The 11318-nt window shown below is 37.6% G+C and overlaps 1 non-coding gene across 1 annotated transcript; it reads left to right on the top strand.

Moving 5' to 3' along the window:
- The first annotated feature begins 819 nt into the window (after positions 1-819).
- Positions 820-925, top strand: LOC119990270. Its single transcript, XR_005465996.1, has one exon. It is a non-coding gene; the product is annotated as a small nucleolar RNA R71 (small nucleolar RNA).
- The last annotated feature ends 10393 nt before the right edge of the window (positions 926-11318 follow it).

Here is an 11318-nt window from a genome sequence, read left to right as displayed (position 1 = left end):
GTGATTGTCATGCATTGCTCCTTATCCTTCCGTTTTGGATTCAACTCCGATTGGCTAGGCAATGTACCTCTTTCTCTAAATGACAAAGTGTTAGCTATTTTCCCTATTTGTGCCTCAAGATTCCAGATGGAAACTTCATAGTTTTGCATCAAGTTTGCTTAAGCTTGAAGAGTGGCATCGGTTTTGCTCATGTATTGCTTCGTCCTTTTCATAAATTGGGAGGTATGAGTTGTAAGTGTATCTAGGCCTCCGGCTAGCTTTGAAAACATCTCATCAATATCCCTCTTCTTCTCTTTGGGCTGTACTAGATGTTGAGGATTTTGCAAATTTTGAGTATTGCTCCAAGAGAAGTTGGGGTGATTCCTAAATCCCGTATTGTAGAAGTTGGAATAAGGATCATTGCGAGGTTGAATGAAGTTGCCTCCCCCAATGGTATTCACTTGCTCACTAAAGTTAGAAGAAGAAGCAATAAGACACTCCCCCGTAGGATGACGTCCACAACAATAATCACAAGAAATATAGGAAGGTGTGATTTGCATAGCATGCACTCCTTGAGCTTGATTTAGAATCAATGCCTCAATCTTCTTTGCCATAATAGTCAAGATAGACATAACTTCATCATCTCTACAACTTCCCCCTTGCTTTGGATTCGCCCTCACCGAGGACTAAGAGTTAGTGGTCTTGGCAACTTTATCAAGTAATTCCCGAGCCTCCTCTTGATTTTTGGTCATAAAAGAACCTCCCGCAGCTGCATCAATAGTCTCCTTAGTATGCATGCTCAACCCATTATAGAAAACTTGGTACACCACCCATTCCGGAAGTCCATGGTTTGGGCAACTTCTAATAATACTTTTAAAGCGCTCCCAAGCCTCATAGAATGATTCAAAATCCTTTTGGGCAAAGGACATGATATCCACCCTAATTTGCACCGCCTTGGCCGGAGGAAAGAATTTCGCCAAGAATTGCTCCGCCATCTCATCCCAAGTGGTGATAGAATTTGGAGGCAAGGACATCAACCATCCCTTAGCCTTGTCCCTCAAAGAAAATGGGAATAACCTTAATAAGATAGCATCCTTAGAAGAAAATTGTTTAGCTGGAAAAGCTACTCGAAAACCATTTCGAAAGGCAAAAAGAGTCAATCTTCCTTTGCAATTAATTCATTCTGACATCTGTGGCCCAATGAATGTAAGGGCCAGACATGGTGCCTCGTATTTCATCACTTTTATAGATGACTATACCCGGTATGGTCATATCTACTTGATCTCCCATAAATCAGAAGCGTTGGATTGCTTCACAAAATATTTAAAGTTGGTTGAGAATCAATTAGATAAGAGTGTTAAAACTCTAAGGACTGATCGTGGTAGTGAGTATCAATTAGAACAATTCAAAGAATTGTGTGATGAAAAAGGTAGAGCTAGATAGCTAACTATTCCATACACTCCACAATAAAATGATGTTATCGAAAGAAGGAACAGAACCCTTTTAGATATGGTTAGATCTATGATGGCGCAAGGAAATCTACCAATTTCATATTAGGGAGATGCATTGTTAACTGTTGCCTACATACTAAATCGTGTCCCAACAAAATCTTTCAAGTCAAGTCAACCCTATATGAATTATGGACTAGTCGAAAACCGAATTAGGGCATTTACGGCCATGGGGTTTGGCTGCCTATATTCATAACCCTATTTCCAAATATGGGAAGTTAGGTGCCCGAGGTAAGAACTGTATCTTTATAAGATACAATGATACTTTTAATGGATATGTCTTCATTAGAGAAGATGACGCTGGTAGGGTGACAGAAATTGAGTCACGAGATGTCACATTTTTAGAAAATAAATTCCCTAAAGTAGGAGAGGTTGATAAAAATTTTCAGTTTTATGAAACTGCAAACATCAATAAAGGTGCTAACAGTTGCCCAATTGATGATACCAAAAACGTATCTCAATTACTTGAGAACAATGGGAGTTATTCTTTAACTAAAAATGCTCAAGAGGAGTAAGATCATGTTAAATCTCAACCTCGAAGGACTACGCGTGAACACGTTCTCTGTCGTCGATTTGAGATTGAAGGGGAAATATTCATGATAACTCCTCTAGATGGTGAGGATAAGCAAGAATCAATAAAAGAGGCTCTCTCAGGTCCTAATTCTAGGGCATGGATGAATGCAATGAAAGAAGAAATGGAGTCAATGGAGAAAAACCGTGTCTGGGATTTGGTTGAACTTCCACCCAATAGAAAATCTATTAGGAATAAGTGGGTTCTCAAGATCAAGTGTGACGCTGATGGGAACATAGATCGACATAAGGCTAGATTAGTGGCTAAAGGCTACAATCAAAAAAAGGGAATAGACTATGAAGAAACGTTTTCTCCAGTAGTGAGAATTGTTTCGATTCGTCTTATCCATATGCATAAGTGTAATCCCATAAATATTCCTTGTGAAAGGAATATCAGCCCTAGTTGAAACATGGGACACATGAATCTAGAAGAAAAAGATAAAATGTCCAAAATACCATACTCTAGTGCTATTGGGAGTCTGATATATGCAATGTTGTGTACTCGACCAGATATCAATTATGCTGTTGGGCTAGTAAGCTGATTCCAATCGAATCTCAGGCTTGAGCACTGGAAAGCAGTCAAAAGGATCTTAAGGTACTTAAAAAGGCATTCCTGCATAGACTTATCTATTATGGAGGTCGAGTACATTAAATGTAGCTCAGCAGTCCTAGTTAAGAAGGTTGCTTAAGCATTTATCAGTTGTCAAAACTGCATCTGAACCTGTTACAATTTGGTGTGATAGCATATGCTAAGAATCCAAAGTACCTTGAAAAAAAAAACAAAACATATAGAATTGAAATATCATTATATCAGAGATATGATTGCACAAAGAAATGTGGTCTTGAAACACATCTCTACAAGTCATATGGTGACTGATCCACTGACTAAATCTATAACTAGGGATTCTTTTCTTACACATGTTAGATCCCTAAGTTTATATAGGATGTAGTTGTTTGTTTCGTAGACCATTATTTCTTCACAAACTCTTGTATCCAATGATTATTGTATGAATATGGTTATTCAATTTATCATTTTGTGATTTGAATTTGTGAAATTATTTGTACAACATTGAATGTATGTCATAGGCATGATTGTCTCACTCACATGAGCGTGCAGAGATGAGATTGATTTGAAATCGAACACTAGTTAGCAACTTTAGTGGCACTGTAGAGTGAAAAAGATTCAAATTAAATATCACCTTAGTCACAGCTAAGATGAGATTCTTTTGAAAAGAATCGACATGATAGATTCCCAATCTTTCATGAGCCTATAAGTAGAGCCAAGTGTGAAAACTCTTTTGACGCTAAGAGAAGTGTGTAAAATATGAGATTTCAAGTTTGTTGTCAAGGCAAGGTGAGCGACAAGACTAAGACTTGTATGGTGTTATTATGAGAGTTGACATGTAACGGCCCATCTCCAAGCCGGGCCCATGGGCCGCTACCTCCAACCCCTCACCCCTGAGGTTATCACAGCGGGTAGGTTGTTGATTGTGAGAATCGATCCCCCGACCTCACAACTTAGCTGGTGACATAGCTGGCCAAGAAACCCTATGTTAAAGGGTTGTGAGGTCGGGGGATCGATTCTCACAATCAACAACCTACCCGCTGTGATAACCTCAGGGGTGAGGGGTTGGAGGTAGCGGCCCATGGGCCCGGCTTGGAGATGGGCCGTTACATAAAAACTGCCTTTTTATAGAGTTCCCCTGCCAGACACGGGCCCCAGGGTACCTCCAGGATCCATGGTCCAAACAGCCCAACCCCTCTCCTTTTCTCCAGGAAGGTTGTTGGTGATGAGAATCGATCCCCCGACCTCACCACCCTTTAACAAGGAGTCTAAGACTCACCTTGCTACCAACTAAGCCATGGCTTAGCTGGTAGCATATGGTGCCTTTGGCCCTATGTTAAAGGGTGTGTGAGATCGGGGGATCGAGTCTCACCACCAACAACCTTCCTGGAGAAAAGGAGAGGGGTTGGGCTGTTTGGACCATGGATCCTGGAGGTACCCTGGGGCCCGTGTCTGGCAGGGGAACTCTATAAAAAGGCAGTTTTTATGTAACGGCCCATCTCCAAGCCGGGCCCATGGGCCGCTACCCCCAACCCCTCTCCCCTGAGGTTATCACAGCAGGAAGGTTGTTGATGGTGAGAATCGATCCCCCGACCTCACCACCCTTTAACATAGGTTGCCTGGAGCGCCTATGTTAAAGGGTGGTGAGGTCGGGGGATCGATTCTCACCATCAACAACCTTCCTGCTGTGATAACCTCAGGGGAGAGGGGTTGGGGGTAGCGGCCCATGGGCCCGGCTTGGAGATGGGCCGTTACATGACATACACTCGTGAGCTTAGATTAAGCAAGAGAAACTCCATAATAGCTTGCATTTCATACTACATGTGCTAGTGACCAACAGAAGATGAGTGAATTGATCCATGTTTCTTCATCATGTGAGTTCTACGGATTTCTTAACATTCAAGAAACCTATTCCGCTAACCCTTTGCATGACTTTTGACTATGTCATGAAAGTTATGTGACAATGATCACTACTTTAGCTTGTCTCCTATGGACAAGGCAAGATGCGTCCAAAACGAACAATGCTAGGAAAGCGAGTTGTTTTCATATCCTAGTGACAAGAGGGCTCAAGGAAAAATTGTTATGGATTTACATAAAAGTTACTTGTATTTATTGGCCAGGCAATGATGTCGAAAGGACAAAATTGCAAATACATATAATTTATTGGTTGACAAGCATAAGGACTCTTTTAAGAGATGCAGTTATGCTTGATCAAATGAAACCAATAACGAGTTTGGGATATGGCAAAGTACACAACATTGACACTTTTATAATAACCTACTTCATTGTGGCCCATTGGGTTTCTACTTTGAAGATAATATATTATGTATGCTTTTGGTCAGACGGCCCATTTACCTGTATGAAGATTTGAAGAGATAAGCATTTATTTCTCCCTCTCTATTAAAGCCCATAATGGGCGAGTGAGAGTATGTTGGAATGTTGGGACGGGTTCACCCAGTGTTGGCTTGAGCCGACAATTTACATCGGCCCAATATACAATATATATGGATGAGAGAAATAATCATATCTAGATAAGAGGTATGGATTAAGATAGTCCTTTTCTATAAGGACTTGTAAAGACTACTCCAATTCATATAGATATTGGAGACTCAGTTCCAATTCATACTAGAAGAGTTCTAGTAGGACTGCTCTCTACTATAAATAGGGGGTGTAGAGAGATAGAAAAATATACACTAAAAATTGACTACTTTTAGTCTTTTTTTCTCTCTTACGAATATTCTAATCTTGGTGATACGGAAGCTTACTCGTGCGAATTATTGACGTATTTGTGCTGTGGATATTTCGGATATAGTCTTGTACCATATCCGAGACCTGGACAATCCTATTATACAAGAAAATCAATTCCGCCTATGGATCTCTTGTTATTCGGCTTTCTCTATTTTTCCAACACTCCGAATTTATTTCTTAAGGAAGCAGATGTCGTAGCCTCCGGTGAAAACTCATTATGATCGTGGGTTGGTGATGGTGGTTGGTTGTTAATTTGGGTAGTTGTTGCTCGGCGATGACATGGTGGTTGTGACGGGTTTGGGAAATAAGAGGCAATGGAGAGAGGATTGGAGATGGGAAATTGGGGAAAACACAAACATGAGACGTGTCGCTAGAATTATCAACAAATGTCAGTGACAAAAAAAGGATGTCCACAGGTTTAGTTGTGGAAAATAATATCTACACATTCATGTGTTTTGGAATTGAATCATTCTTTTTTATGTATTTATGTGTTATATTAAGCTAGTTTGTTAAATATGTTTAATGACCTTATTTGTAATTTGACATAATATACTCTACATCTAATCAGCGTATTTTACATTTGCACCAAACACCTAATTAGCAAATACTACTTTAGCATAAATAGACAACATATGGCTCCGTTTGGCACAGCGGAAATCTTGATTTTCAATACTAGCGGAAATGTTGTGAAAAATATGCTGAGCTTTAAGCTGTGAAATATGCTGTGAGGTGTTTGGTGAACTAAAAACTGACGCTAGCGGAAAAATTATTGAAATAAAGTATTATAATATTAATTTTTATTTTTTTATCAAAATTAATCTAATAAATATAATTCTTATTAAAATTAATTTTAAGTATTAATTTAATTAATCAAATTAAATTAAATATTTAATTTTAATTTTAAGTATTTTTTAATTAATCAAATTAATTAAACTTACATTTATTTTATTTTTTAATTAATCAAATAAATTTTCTAACATTTATTGTATTTTTAATTAATTTATACTTTTTATTAAAATATACTTACATTTAAATCATTAAATAATAAAAAATTTAAAAAAAACAAAAACTGCAGCTTTTTGGCGTGGGACCCACGCCAAAAAGCTGCAGCACAGCGGAAACGCAAAAGAAATTCTGGGCTCCCATTGTCTTCCCCCTAAAAGGCCTATTAGAGGGAAGGAGGGCTTGCTATTATATACAAGATTTTTTGCTGGGTTATTACCCGATGTGGGACTTTTGTCCAACACCCCTTCGCACTCGTGGACTGGGTATCTCTGCCCAAGGCCCGACAAGTGGACTTCTTATAGAGGAAGAGTACACACCTGCTCCGATACCACGTAGAAATTCTGGGCCCATTGTCTTCCCCCTAAAAGGCCTATTAGAGGGAAGGAGGGCTTGCTATTATATACAAGATTTTTTACTGGGTTATTACCCGATGTGGGACTTTTGTCCAACATTCACTTCTCTATACCATCCCGCTTCTCTGAATCCCTTTCTGTTATCGTCTCTTTAAAATTTGCAACTTTGGTGCTTGATTTTCTTGGGAGGGTAAGTATCAGAAAAGCCCCTATACTTTCCAAAACGGCTCAACTAAGCCCTTTTACTTTTTTCGACTTAACCGAGCTCCTCTACTTTGAAGAATGGGCCACGTTAGCCCCTCATGGTAACTGACGTTAGTTTTTGCTAATGGGGCTTTTTTTTCCTATGTGTATTTTTTAAATTTATTAAAGAAATTCTTGTGAAATGACATGGCATGATGTTAAAATACCTAATTTCAATAGAAGAAGAAGAAAATCATTTTGAAGAAAAAACCAAAACCTCCATTTGAGAGCTAGAGAGTCGTGAACAGAAGCTTCTCAAGGTCGAGAGGAGAGACCATCATCGTCGCACCCATTTTTCTCAAATTTGGTTTGATTGCAAGCGTCTGTCAGTGATTCAAGCAAGTTATGCTCTACATTTCAGATCTTAGGTTAGGGTTTCTTTTTGGGGTTAGGATTTTTTGGGGTTCAATCTCTCAGATCAGTGTTCGATCTTCTATAGTGTGTCGAGATGAGACCAAGGAAGATGAGAGATGTTCGGTCAAAGAAAATAATAGAGGAGGAAAACCAGATCTATTCCTCTAGTAACAGAGATAGTGGCAACAACTCTGAAAGAGAAGAAGAATTTCTCCCTTAAGATGACTCTTCTGAGGGCGATGAGGAAGTGGTAGTTGCTAGGGAGAAAGTGAGAAATTATAGGTGGGGATGGAGGGGTGTAACTCTATTGTAGGATAGTGACGAAGAAGAAGAACATGTTGAACTGTCATTATAGGGGCTAATTAGAACCATCTATTAAGAGTATAGGGGTTTAAATGACCCATTATTTAAAGTACAAGGGCTTCATTGGCCCAAAAATAGTAACTTTCAAAACATTCATGTCTAAGACAGGTATTCTCGGTTGGCTTTTACTTTTGGACATGTGTCAAAATTTCAATGGACATTGACACATGGTTGTTCAGTCAACAAATAACAAATATTCCAGCTCAATAGTTAATAGCCACGTCAGCAAAAACTAACGTCAGTTGCCATGAGGGGCTAACGTGGCCCATTCTTCAAGATAGAAGGGATCAGTTGAGCCGTTTTGAAAAGTAGATGAGCTTTTTTGATAGTTACCCCTTTTCTTAGGTGTTGAATCACAAGAGGAAAAGCAAACCCATAAGGGGGTATGTGTTTGAAAGCCAGGTGATCCAGAATAGAGATCTACTTTTATTTTTCATTTTAACAGGGAAAGTTCACAGGTTTTCTTTTTATTCAACTAGGAGGGTTTGTTTTTGGTCCCTCTCAAGGTCTTCTTTGGAAAAAAAAACCTTATCTTTTTACCTGGGGGTTTATCTTCTTCTATTTATATCTCTTGATTTCGCTTAGTTTCTAAAAAAAAATATGACAACAGCTATGGATCTTTTTAGTGAGTGTACTACTCTAAAATGTGTGAGAGAGGTTCACGATGTGAGAATGTGTGAGAGAAGGTTGATTTGGTTCTGCATGAGAGAGTGGGTGAGAGAGGTTTGCGAATGTGAGCAGTGAGAACCTACAGCCCACGGAGAGAATGTAAGAGAAACCAGGTGGACCGTTGGATTGGATTTAAAAATCCAATGGTTCACATTGGTATCTGACATTAGTCAAGTAATTTTACTACCAAACCGCCTCTCGATCCCTATTAGCCTTACTCTTTACCAAACTCAATCTTTATATTGACTAAAGCCTTCTTAATTGTGGCGGTCTAATTTAATAACAGCGATAGCGACAAAATAGCATTTGAACTTACCCTTGCCTTCGCTGTGGTCATGTACAGTGGCACTCAATAGTCCATCCCACATCGAAATATTATGTGACCGTGAGTCCACGCGGAGGAATAAATAAAGAGATGATGGGAAGAAACAATATAAAATTATGTCTTGGATGGTGCTTGCGATGAAATTTGAGTGTTACGAACAAATAAGATCAGATGATGTGTGCAGGAACAAATATCTTGAAAGAAAGTCCCAAAAAGGGACGCAAACACAAGACAGAGGGTGGCCTTCAAAAGGCGCAAACACACGAGGAAGCAAATAAAAAAGGACTAATTGGATTAAAAACTAGGAAACGGAAATTACATGCTCTGTTTGAGTTTTTGATTGATCAGACCTTGTAAAATCTAAAATCTAGGCTTCTATACATGTCTACAAAACTGTGAACACTGATATTTACAATTGGATCCGTTGATTTGTTGTCAAGTGTCCCACGTTCTTTCAACTGCTTGATGGTGTAGATAATTGATTTCCTTCCTTTTGACACGTGTAACACGTTCTAATGTTGCCTTTGTTTCTGTTACAACATAACTCCCACGTCGGCCACTCTTCTTTACACGTTCACATACTTGGGTATGAGCTACCGTTTATTTCAGTCACTTGCCAGCTGTTGACTGATCCCTATTCATGCAAATTCCTAGCTCATTCAGTCTTCATTCAAACCTGACCGTTTCCTTCTACCTTCGTTTAGCAATTTGGACGATACTGTCCAATATGTCTTTGATGTATTTTATATGCAACATATGTGTTGGACCAAGACTTAGTGTCTAGGTCAATATTTTGTTTTTGATTATTGTGTGTCAAAATGTGTGTGAGAATAATCGACTTGAATATGTCTTAAAATGTGAAAAACATGTTATCGCAACCGGGGTCACGACGCGGACCGGTGATGAAGGATGAAAAATGTTTAGAGTCGCCACTAATTGATATGAGTGTTATTGGACACTAAAAATGGTCTGAGAACCAGAAAAATTGGTAAAGGGATCTATTGAGCGTGGGGAAGGTGTTAAGCACTCCACAACTCTCTAAAAGGTTACCTAGATTGATCTATGTGTTTTTCCCTGAAAATTTGTTTGTCCCAATTTGTTTTAACGAATTTTTCATATGCCCAAAAAATCATGTATTATCAAATGGGATGGAATGTTTTCCATTAATGTTAGACCAAAGCTTTATTTTGAAAATCTCATTTTGATGGGTTTTATTGGAAATTGATGAAAAATCCCACTTGAAGTGAGTTTTGAAATTTTAAAAAGGGTGCATGGGATCACTATGGTCATTCCTAGCTTGGCCAAAAATGTTGTTTTGATTTGGAAAAATATTTGATGGTATTTACAAAAAGGCATTGGGTTTTATACTAAGGGGACTTTCACAATCACAAAATAAAAGAACAATGAATAAAATGAAAAGAACAATCTAATTTTATTTGATGAATACAAATGATATTTTGATTTGAAAAGATAACATAATTAAATCTGAGGCAGGAGCTGAATGTCATCAAGTCCTCCTCCTAATTGACTTTATTTTAGGTATCTAATAAATTAAATTACCATTATTTTTATGAATACAAGTGATACTTTAATTTAAAGAGATAACATAATTAAAGCTCAGGCAAGAGCTAAATGTCATCAAGTCGTCCTCCTAATTAACTTTAATTTAGGTATCTAATTAAATTACCATTGTTTTATGAATACAAGTGAGACTTTAATTTAAAGAGATAACATAATTAAAGCCTCGGCAGGAGTTGAATGTCATCAAGTCCTCCTCCTAATAAACTTTAATTTAGGTATCTAGTAAATTAATTTATCATTTGCGTTTCGTTTAAATGAAGATAATACAATTAAAGTCTAGACAGAAGCTGAATGTCATTAAGTCCTCCTCCTAATTGACTTTAATCTAGGTATCTATTGTTTTCCCGTTATTTTGTTTAAATGAAAATTTAGTGAAGATGTTGTTGTTGAATTGATAAATTTGCAAAACTAGAATACAACCTAATATATAATTATGCATTCTAAATAATTTATCAACTACTCATCCTCATGCATCTTTGATATTCTAAATTTACCAACCCCTAAACATGCATACTAATCACATTAAACATGCATAAAACTATCTACACTACTTTGCACTACTTTTTCATTATTTTCACTACTCTATTACATGCTTACATTTATAAGAATATACATGCCAAATAAAAAATAGGATAAAAATATATACAAATAATAAAATATAAAGATAAAAATACAAATATAAATATGACCCATGGAGCCTGTATATTGCTCAAATCAGGTCCAATCTCCAAATGAACTCTCCGGCCCAAGTAAAGTCCAATCCAATCCACGTTCAAAATCAAACACAAGAAAGTGATCAAAAACTAATATCCACATGCTAATCCAAACTCAAAGTAATATCAAATTCATACTAGGAGATTCATCAACATAAACCCTAGAGATGCCTAAACCCCCCACATCTTAATCTAAAAACATGATTTTTCAAAGCTAATCATGTAAACATGTATACACTCCAACAAATACATACGACCAAATCCGTCAAAACACCCTTCTAAACACATAGAACCCTTCAAAATACCTAGAACCAATCACCCAACTATAAGTATATCAACCCA

This window comes from Tripterygium wilfordii, chromosome 21 (genome assembly GCF_013401445.1).
Source record: "Tripterygium wilfordii isolate XIE 37 chromosome 21, ASM1340144v1, whole genome shotgun sequence".
Taxonomy (NCBI): Eukaryota; Viridiplantae; Streptophyta; class Magnoliopsida; order Celastrales; family Celastraceae; genus Tripterygium; species Tripterygium wilfordii.
The sequence above is the reverse complement of the archived record's forward strand: the minus strand, read 5'-3'. Positions and strand labels throughout refer to the sequence as shown.